This window comes from Benincasa hispida, chromosome 12 (assembly GCF_009727055.1).
Source record: "Benincasa hispida cultivar B227 chromosome 12, ASM972705v1, whole genome shotgun sequence".
NCBI classification, from domain to species: Eukaryota; Viridiplantae; Streptophyta; class Magnoliopsida; order Cucurbitales; family Cucurbitaceae; genus Benincasa; species Benincasa hispida.
In genome coordinates this window covers 73,609,208-73,618,385 of record NC_052360.1, presented here as the reverse complement: position 1 = coordinate 73,618,385, position 9,178 = coordinate 73,609,208, and positions in this window count along the sequence as shown.

The window sequence follows — 9,178 nt, the reverse complement described above, 5'->3', positions numbered from 1 at the left end:
TCCCTGATATGATCCTCCTCTAGGAAAGTAGCATTTGTGGAAACAAACACCTTGTTTTTGGACGAATCATAAAAGTAACCTCCTCGTGTACCTTTGGGGTAGCCTACAAAGAGGCACAACCTCGATCGTGATTCCAACTTCTTGGGATTTGCCTCAAGCACATGTGTTGGGCAATCTCATATGCGGAAGTGACGTAAACTAGCTTTACGCCCGTTTCACAACTCCAGAAGTGTTCTTGCAACACTCTTAGAAGGAACACAGTTGAGAATGTATACTGCAGTTTCCATTGCGAAATCCCAAAACGAGTCCGATAAGGAAGCGTAACTCATCATCGAACGAACCATGTCCAACAAGGTTTTATTTCTTCTCTCTGCTACACCATTTTGCTGAGGTATACTCGGTGCCGAGAGTTGGGAAACTCCATGTTCTAATAAATAGTTCTGAAACTCAGAATCCAAAAACTCTCCACCTCAATCTGATCAAAGTGGTTTTATTCATCTATTCAAAGCATTCTCAACTTCGGCCTTAAATAATTTGAACTTTTCAAAAGATTCAGACTTTCATTGCATCAGATAGACATACCCACATCTCAAGTAATCATCAATAAAACTGATAAAGTACTCATAGCTTTCTCGAGCTCGCACATTTATAGGACCGCAGAGGTCAGAATGTACTAATTTAAGAGGCTCTATGACTCAATAACCTTTTCCAGTAAAAGGTCTTTTAGTCATATTACCTTCAAGACAAGATTCACACACTGGTAAAGAATTTTCCTCTAACTAGCTTAGAAGGGCATTCTTCACCAATCTCTCAATCCTATTGAGATTGATGTGCTCTAATCAAAGGTGCCAAAGTTGGGCATTTTCTTTTAGAGAAACTCGTTGACATTTAGATTGAGTTACAACAGATTTAAACATCTCTATGTTATGGAGGGAACTTAAGGCTAAAGGTCTTAGCACATACAAGTTATTTTCCAGTTTAGCTGTACAAATTTCAACACCATCCTTATGAATAAACGCTTTATTCAATTTAAAAGAAAAAGTGTAATTGTATTGTAACAGACACTTTACAGAAATAAGGTTCCTTTTTAGTTCAGGAACTACAATGACATCTTTGATATAAGAAACCTATTCTGTAAAGTTAACTAGATGTCTCTCATTGCCACAGCTGAGACGACGTGCCCGGTGCCTACTCATAATGTCATCTCACCAGCTCTAGCTGTCACCAGGATCTAATCCCCTGAAAAGAAGAACATACATGATTAGTGGTACCCAAATCTACTATCCAAGCAGAATCATCATTTTTCACTAAACAAGTTTATAATATAAATAAATCATATTTACCTTTGTCTACCTTGGCAACCTTCTTTTCCTTGAGATAACGAGGACAATTCCTCTTCCAGTATCCATCTTGGTTATAGTAGAAACATTTTCCTTTTTCAACCGGTGGTGGACGCTTCTTCTGGGCAACAAGTGGCGGGTTAGCAGGCGCATTCCCTTTCCTTTACCACCCTTTTTCTTCTTCCCCTTTCCAGAGTTAGAAGTTGAAGGTGCAGACTTTGTTCCTAAGGTCGAACCTCGATAGAACCTTTTAGAGGACGAGACAACATTTACCTCACCTTCTTTTTTCTCCTTACTTTTCAGCAAGGATTGGTAAGTTTGCAACTCGTTGAGGAGAGTGGTAAGGGAGTAGTCCACTTTGTTAATAATCGTATTGCTAACAAAGTGGAGGAAGCTCTCCGACAATGAATGCATGATAATGCTAACTTGACTGCCCTCATCAATTTTAGACCCATTTATCTCCACCACGTTAAAGTGAACCATTATATTCGGTACGTGTTCACGAACAGAGGTGTCTTCCTCCATTTTGGAGCTGAAGATGTGTTTTAGAGCTTCATGCTTGAGCTGCCCAGACGACTGTCCGAACATTCCCTGTAGGGACTCAATGATCTCACGAGCTGAGACCATGGACTCGTGTTTCTTGGCCAACACGTCAATAAGACTGAGCAGAATATAGGCTCGGGCCTTCTCGTTTGCCCGTGTCCAATGCTCGTATGTCGCCCGAACATTTCGAGTAGCGTCCTGAGGTGGAATAGGAGGACATTCCTCCGTAAGGACAAACTTCAGAACCTCGATGATGAGTTCTTCGTGAGCATATGTTTCCAACTTGAATAGTTTTGGCCATTCAGTTTTTCGGCATTAAGTAAATTGATAGTGGCTGAAGCCATTAAAAACCGTTGTTGAAAAAAACGAATAACCTTTTATAAGACTTTGCAAAAAAAACCACATTTTTTAACCAATTAGTTTTAGCAAAAAACAGATTCCAAGTACCCTAAGTGAAAAGACTTCTATTTTGCAATGATGCCCTAGCGAGGCATGACAAACGTCACCGGTGGGGTGATCAGATGTCCTTTCACTGGGATGAGATATTCTCAACCATTAGGCAGAACCAACTCTTGGAACTAAACACTATAGTCATCATTTGTTCAATCCAGAATAGTTAACCCTCAACAACCTTGCGTAAGTGTAACCCCTCGTTTTTGGCCCTAAAGTCCCGCACTAATGCGTCCACCATAGGAAAAAGAAGATTAGGACAAATGAGTAAGTAACCTTATCCTCTTACAGGAGTTAAAATAAAGAAATGTGCAAAACAGCTATCCTATAGGGGGACACGCCCAAGGTGCCACGAGGCGATGCGCATAAACTTTATTCAATCCAACGAGGAAGACCGAGGGACATGCTGTCGCACTTCCCGCTCCTAGTTACTATGAACACTCTCTCAATCCATCTTGATATTGACCTACACAAACACCATCTGTTAGGGGGACATGCCAAAGGTGCCTCGAGGCCGAAGGTAGATCTCACGGTGTGGACTATGAGGAAACCCGATAAGTGAAAATGAAGATGTCACACCCCACCCCATACCACTCTCTTAGCCTAGGAAAGGGCGTGACTGCAGCAGTTATCAACCCTTTGGCTGACACTTACTGCCTAATAACTCTTGCGGGATAACTCTGATACCAAAATATAAACTATATACAGCGAAATGTCTTTAGTTCAACAATTTATTAATTTAGAAACATAACATATTTAGAGTCATTACAACACTAGATTCATAAGTCCCAAAACCCAAAAACCCTAGTCTCTATATGAACAACAGTAACATATGTACAATATTAACAGTAACCACATAAACCGACGGGTTACAAATCTCTTATTCCTTTAGTGGCAGAGCAGATGCAGAGCTATCTTCAGAGGATTTGACCACTACCTGTGGGGGGAGGGGAAAAGAAAACATTTGAAAACGGGGTGAACTTACGCCCAGTGAGTGACTTAAGAAAGATAATTGATTCTCATGCAAAATCTCAATAAAGAGTTTAACTGAAATATAAGCTTCTACAGTACTTGTACTGCAGCATAAACATTTTTCAAGCATAAAACATATAAAGTTGTTTTAATCATAAAACAGTAAAACTATTTCTCAGTTGGGAATAACCCTTACTGTGGATAAAACAATCCCAACACCAATTGCTAGTCAAGAGAGAACCCTTTTGTTCAATCTCTGACTCTAACTACCTATGTGCACGTGGCCATACTAAGTACCATCATACCTTAGGTACTTCTGTTCAGATACCTTCGCAAACGTTCTTCAGTATCTGGTTGGTTTGGTACCTTCTCAAACGTCCTTCAGTACCAATAGATACCTTCTCAAATGTCCTTCAGTATCTAGTTAGGCGGATACCTTCTCAAATGTCCTTCGGTATCGCGCTTTAAGTAAAACTAGTCATAAATGACTTTCTCTTTAAAGTATGTAAAGTATAACACATATAAAACCATGGCTTTAAAGGTACTAACACATGCTGAGTATATCTAACACATATAAATCGCTTTTCAACAATTTCTCAGTCATGCATGCATTTAAAACATAATTCATAGTTTGCTTGGAAATCACTTTGTAAAACTAGTTGGCATGAGAATAATCTTCTTTAAAACATGCTTTCTATAACATGTTGTAATAAAAAAAATTTAAGCAAATGTTTTAGTCAAAACATTTTAGCCACTCACCTTGATTGCTTAGGAGCTTTTTACTCTAGTAGCTCCCTTTTCTACCTCGGGCTCCCTTTTCACCCCTAGAATCCAAATTCAAATTACAACTTAGATTACTCATAGTTCTAAACCTTATTTTGAGATATTTCCTTCTACAAATATGTTCTAAAATTTCTCAGAAAGCTTACCCTAACATTTAAGCTCATAACTCTTCGTGATTTGGCCGGAATCACAGAATCTTCAAGACTGGCCCAAGCTTATTCGACAGCCTGACCCTTCTGTCTTTTTCTCAGTTTCCAGCCTGATCCCTTCAATATTTTCCTCCAGCAGCCCTACCATAAAAACTAGACTTTCAGAGATTTTAGGTGGATTTGGAATCACTCCAAACGCACGAGTAAATTGGGAGAACTCCTCGTCCCAAGTTAATGTTGCTTTCCAGACTTCACTGTCCAATGCGTCCTCTTTGAAATTCTATGACCAACGCATGGACTTTGGCTCCAACGCAAGGTTTGCTCAACTTTCTCACTTTTTTTATGGAATTTTTTAATTGTGATCTAAAAATGAAGTCTCCTATTTATAGGCGTCCAAACCTTCTCCATCGTTAACACCATCTACTTGGCTGCATTGCCAAGTGTCTCCTTCTCACCCCATCAACGCAATGTTGTGATCAACGCAAACTAAGTGTCTTCCTCCCACGTTGCCAATGCATGAGCCTCCAATCTGATGCAACCACCTCAAATTCTTAATGCTTAAGGCTTTCCTCCCAAGAAGACACATGATTTTGATGATGTTCTCCTGATGATCTCATCCTTTGTATGCATCCAACTCTTAGATGTTCAACACATAATCCATACTTAATGCATAGCCTATCATCAATGCATAGCAAGCCAATTCACTATCATTACAATTCAAATTTGCCATCGCAAGAAGCTAACCATCACTAACGCATAGGGTGACCGTCCATCTTCGACGCATGGCTCACTAGGTAGCACTACACGGCTTGCTTGGCATGGGCGCATGGTGTTGACCACCAATGCATAGGCATGCTGCACAGGCTAGCCGCTCGACGCATAGGCACACTGCTTTGACGCATGGGCGTGTGGTGTATGCTGGCCATCGTTCACTCGCTCGGCCGCATGGGTTGAGTTGCATGGCAGGGCACTCGACGCACGGGCATGGCTGCTCAACAGGGCGCTAAAGCATGGGCGTGGCCGCTCGGCATGGCGCTCAACGCATGTGCGTGGCCACTCACAGCATGGCAGGGCATCTGACCGAGGCTGCTCGATGCATGGCTGGGCGCTTGGCTTGCCGCTCGATGCATTGGGCAAGAGCGCTGCGAGGCTGCTCAAGACCATGTGCTGGCCTTCAACGCATGTTCTTGCCTACCCTTGTGCCTTTCAACGCATCATCTCCATTTTCCTTCTTCAGCCGCATGCCCTCACCACACAACCCTTCCAAACGCATCAACACCACCCTATCCAACACATCAACACACAAAATTCTATACTTAAGCCAAATTTTCCAAATTTTTCCCAAAGTAACACTTCCAAATTTCCACTTTTCTCTAATTTTCCACTCTTTCTCTACCATTCACCTAGTTTCTACAATCAACTACTCATTACACTGATTCAATAGGGAATTATCTGAGTATAGAAATTAGGATTCGGGGTTCACATAAGCAATGCCCCAAATACCTCCCACTAAATGTTTCACCTAGGGTTTTATTAACCTAGACTATCCGGCTACTGATAATCGATCTAAGTCATTTATTAAGTTTGCGAAAAAAAAAATAACTTTTGGTCTTTGAATTTTTTATTTTTTATTTTTTAAAAAAAAACACAAATCCAAGTAGTCACATTAAACTACTTTAATGGACTGGCCTTAATTTGCATGCATGCATCAAATCTATCTAAATTACCTTTCCAGGTAGGTCCTAGGTAAGGGTGTTTCGTTGCTGTAATCTTAAATACCCCAGCGTAGACAGAAGCCCGCCTTAGACATCTATTATAGATAGGATTTGCTACATATTAATCTTTTACTAATTATTTTAGTTCTAATTTCATTTTATAACCATTTGTAAAATAAATAATTAAAACACTCATGCCACATAACGAAGTATTATAACGCTTATAAATATATCGTTAAAATAAATAAAACATACATAAATATAACCCTTTATATTATATGATGCATGAACAATCACTTATGTAAATTAAATCATGTTTCACTAAATCATAACAACTTATCTAATAAGAGAATATGCATGACCTAAGGTGGATTTATCTATATATACATACCATATGACAGAAAAAAAATATATATATATATATATATATTATATAATCACATGTATAAAACATGGATTAATGGACCGGGATGAAACCAAAACAAACCGGAATGAGAAAACAATCTATTTACATAATTCAGCTGAGCAAATCGGTTCACAAGCAAACTGAGTCTTGAACCACCAGGCGAAGCTCCCTCATTTAGTAAACGCCTCCAAGTAAACGATTATGTAGTGCACACTAGACGATAGTGTAAAAGCTAAGCGATGCATAAATAAACAACAATGAGGTGTGAAACTTGATCGTCTAGTGATTGCTTAGCACGCGAAAGGTAACGATTTACCATGTAATTACTCCACGATCATATAGTCAGTAACTAAGCGATGAGGCTTCCTGAGCTAATACGATTCGTCTAGTATACACGCGCCGTTAAACGACAGTCGAGCATTCGATACTCAACGATCGTCTACCTCATCGTCTACACGACTCGACCAACACTTGATCGTCTTCTTCCACGAAGAAAAGCAACCCTTACTCCAAACTTCATCACGAACAACTCAAGACCCAAACTAACTTTGAATTTACAAACTCGAAAGCAATTAATTATGCCCAAAAAACACAGGGGCCTTAACAATTAACTAGAGAATTCAACAAATCGAGGTTACATCCTAGAAATTTCCATTAATCCACACATCCACAAACGAATTAACAATTAAAACAAAGAGTAGACATGCTGCACCCACCGTGAATGTAAATGCAATTCTTTTGCAGCAATGAATTGGAATATCAGAAACCGAATGCTCTGATACTAATTGAAGGAACTCTTAATCAAGAGTTCCTACAAGCAGAAGCGGATCTTTCCAATTCATTGTAACAGAATTACCACATATACATTCAAGCATACTAATATGCATTCATAATGCTAAAGAGATCAAAAGATCGTACCAGTTGAAGATTTCTTCTTCACAACGAGTCTAAAACCCAACCGTCTACCTCGAACAGAAGGAAAGGGAGATGACACCACCACTCAGAGCCCTCAGTATTCTTGGAGTGAGAATCCAAAGTATGGGCTTTATTCGAATTTGGTAGAGGGAAGGAGGAAAAGAGACCATATACAACGATTAAGCAAGTAGGAGATGAGGTTGTCTATTGCATAGACAAGAAGCTTGATCGTTTAGGTGAAGTATATGATCGTGTAGGAAAAAGTAAGCGATCGTCTAAACGATCGTGTAGGAAAAGGGTGAGCGATCATCTAAACGATCATGTAGGAAAAACTAAGCGATCGTCTATACAATCGTTTAGTAAATATCGGGAGCTAAACGATTGCTTAGGAAAAGGTAAACAATCGTTTAGTTAATAGCGCGAAGGTGTAATCGATAAACGATCGCTTAGCAATATCGTATATGTAAGCGATCGTGCAGGCACTAATTTTCTAAGCGATGACACTTTCTTTAACACAATGTCCGCGCATCTCATGCTTAACACACCGTCAGCTATTTATGCATCTCAATGTGATCTTTCAATACACTCATCCGTTATTAAAATAGAAGAGACTAATGAAACACGAGACATACACAGCGGAATAAAGATCTAATTACACTCTAATTGCTTTTAATCAAAAGGAATTTAGCATGCAAAATGAATGAAAAAACAATAAATAAAAAGATAGGATACAACCTTTGTAGCTTCCAAAAATCGCTTTTCCTCGTTGAATCTCGACCCAAACTCTTTCGGACCACCACTAGAGTTGACCTACTATCCTCTAGATTCAGAACCGGATTGTGGGACCCGATGGATGAAGAAAACCGAGAGAGAGAAAAGAGATGGAAAATAAGAATGAATTTGGGTTTGGGTTTTTTATTTTTCCAGCCCAATTTTGAAAACAATTTTGGAAAAATGGTCAAAAGTTTTTCATCCATAATTGAAAGCCCAAATTATAGAAAAAAAGCCATGCAACATTTGCATGAAACAAATCCATAAAAACCCAACACCTATAATCCACTATCTTAGTGGGCTTAATGTCTCCACTATAAGTCAACACCTAGCCCACTATTTTGTTAGTGGAATTATCAAACAAAAGTTTGGATTTTCCCACTAACTTTAGTCAAAGGGCAAAATAGTCATTTTGTCAAAGTCAAACTTTGACCAAAAACTCAACATTTTGACTTTTTATGATTTTTTCTGTGTTGACTAATTTTGACCTCCCGAGCATGAATCTGCATTCATTTTTTCGAAATTTAAATCACATTTAAATATAAGGTCAGTCAAAGTTTGATTTTTCAAAGTCAAAAAGTAAACTCTTTGACTTTTTATATCTTTGACCATTTCCATTATTTCCAAGCTTCCGAATATGAACGTATTCATATTCTTGATATTTAAATCACATTTAAATATTAAAGCTATATCTCTAAACTGAAAACCCGACCACTTTATCACATATACTTGTTAGTTTCTCTCTCTTCACATAATTCGAACAATTCGAATTATTCTATCATATTGTTCTGAGTTTATTCTATATGAGCTAGTAGGGGAACCTAATGGACCTACAGATCATGGGCTCCAACAATCCGAGATTAACCGGTAAAACTCTTTAACCTAATTAATCAACATTTGTTAACTAATGGGTCATTCCACTAAAGTCACGTAGTTGCACTCCCCTCACTGTAGATATATTTCTGTCCATACGATATAACCATGATTAGTAAGCTAATCCTTCACAGGTTGTTCGTAATCTCGGTTGGGTCATAAAAATCGTTTTACCCCCAAGACTACATCTTGTTCCTTAAGTTCCACTGATCCTCTAATGAACAATTGGTTTAAGGTCCAACCTATAAACCGAACCCCTCT